At 34.1% G+C, this 1,945-nt stretch overlaps 1 long non-coding RNA gene across 1 annotated transcript; it reads right to left on the bottom strand.

Annotated features, from left to right (window-relative positions):
* Positions 1–1,177: 1,177 nt before the first annotated feature.
* Positions 1,178–1,668, bottom strand: LOC147871693 (uncharacterized). Its single transcript, XR_015538438.1, has 2 exons — positions 1,634–1,668; positions 1,178–1,473 (listed from the first exon to the last, which is right to left on the bottom strand). It is a non-coding gene; the product is annotated as an uncharacterized LOC147871693 (long non-coding RNA).
* Between the last annotated feature and the right edge of the window lie 277 nt (positions 1,669–1,945).

Here is a 1,945-nt window from a genome sequence, read left to right as displayed (position 1 = left end):
ATACGTTCCCTCTAAGTGACATAAGTTTTGTCACTCAGATTCCTACAGATCGGGAGATATTTGCCTTTTAAAAATTGACTTTCGAATAATCTCGAAAAATTCAAATGTCTCTATCCTCCAAACCCTTGGACATACATTGACGTGACTATGACATGAAGTTGACATATACGTTCCCTCAAAGTGACGTAAGTTTTGTCTCTCATATTAATTCAGATCGGGAGATATTTGCCTTTTCAAAAATTGACTTTCGAATAATCTCGAAAAATTAAAATGAATCTCTATCGTCCAAACCCTTGGACATACATTGACGTGACTCTGACATGAGGTTGACATATACGTTCCCTCAATGTGACATAAGGTTTGTCTCTCAGATTCCTACAGATCGGGAGATATTTGCCTTTTCAAAAATTGACTTTCGAATAATCTCGAAAAATTCAAATGTCTCTATCCATCAAACCCTTTTTCGTACATTGTCGTGACTCTGACATGAAGTTGATATGTAAATGTCCTCATAGTGACATTAGTTTTGTCTCTCAGATTCCTACATATCGAGAGATATATGCCTCTGAATAATTGACTTTCGAATAACCCTGAAAAATTAAAATGTCTGTATCCTGCACACCCTTGGACATATATTGACGTGACTCTGACATGACGATGACGTATGCGTTCCCTCAAAGTGACATAAGTTTTGTCTCTCAGATTCCTACAGATCGGGAGATATTTGCCTTTTCAAAACTTGACTTTCGAATAATCTCGAAAAATTAAAATGTCTTTATCCTCCAAACCCTTGGACATACATTGACGTGACTCTGACTGGAAGTTTACATATACGTTCCCTCAATGTGACATAAGTTTTGTCTCTCAGATTCCTACAGATCGGGAGATATTTGCCTTTTAAGAACTGACTTTCGAATAATCTCTAATAATTTAAATGTCTCTATACTCCAAACCCTTGGACATTCATTGACGTGACTGTGACATGAAGTTGACATATACGTTCCCTCAAAGTGACATAAGTTTTGTCTCTCAGATTCCTACATATCGGGAGATATTTGCCTTTAAATATTGACTTTCGAATAATCTCGAAAAATTCAAATGTCTCTATCCTCCAAACCCTTGGACACACATTGACGTGCCTCTGACAGGAAGTTGACATATACGTTCCCTCAAAGTGACATAAGGTTTATATCTTAATTGCATCATGCTTGTGTTCCTCAATACAGTACTTTTATTTTCCGTCGTTACACAAGCTTATTGTTAAAATCATATAAAATTTCACATAAAATTGTTACATTTTAAAATTGACGACATGTTTCGATATACAATTCTATCATCGTCAGGTCTATCAAAATTAAAATTAAAATCTGGTGTATCTGTTGCTCTGCTTATATTGCTTTTGTTTTTATCCGTTTTTATTACATCTCCAGGCTTCTTTCATTTAATTTTGGAGACGCGCCTGGGTGCCTATATCTGCAAAATCAATTTTAATTTTCATATCGTGATTCTGGCTACCGACATAGGAAATGGAATAATATTACTCTAATTTTATATTATTTTAAGGAATTACTCAAATATATCGTAATACAAGCAAAAGAAATGCAATCACAAAATATAAAGTATTATAACATACCGGGTTGTGTGTGAGGTGCGTGTCCGTTGTTATAAAATTAGAGTAATATTATTCCATTTCCTATGTCGGTAGCCAGAATCATGATATGAAAATTAAAATTGATTTTGCAGATATAGGCACCCAGGCGCGTCTACAAAATTAAATGAAAGAAGCCTGGAGATGTAATAAAAACGGATAAAAACAAAAGCAATATAAGCAGAGCAACAGATACACCAGATTTTAATTTTAATTTTGATAGACCTGACGATGATAGAATTGTATATCGAAACATGTCGTCAATTTTAAAATGTAACAATTTTATGTGAAATTTTA

Source organism: Zootermopsis nevadensis, unplaced genomic scaffold (genome assembly GCF_977971745.1).
Source record: "Zootermopsis nevadensis isolate Lab colony 2312 unplaced genomic scaffold, Znev_1.0 Znev_ptg000044l, whole genome shotgun sequence".
NCBI lineage: Eukaryota > Metazoa > Arthropoda > Insecta > Blattodea > Termopsidae > Zootermopsis > Zootermopsis nevadensis.
Note: the sequence above shows the minus strand (reverse complement) of the source record. Positions and strands in the feature narration are given on the sequence as shown.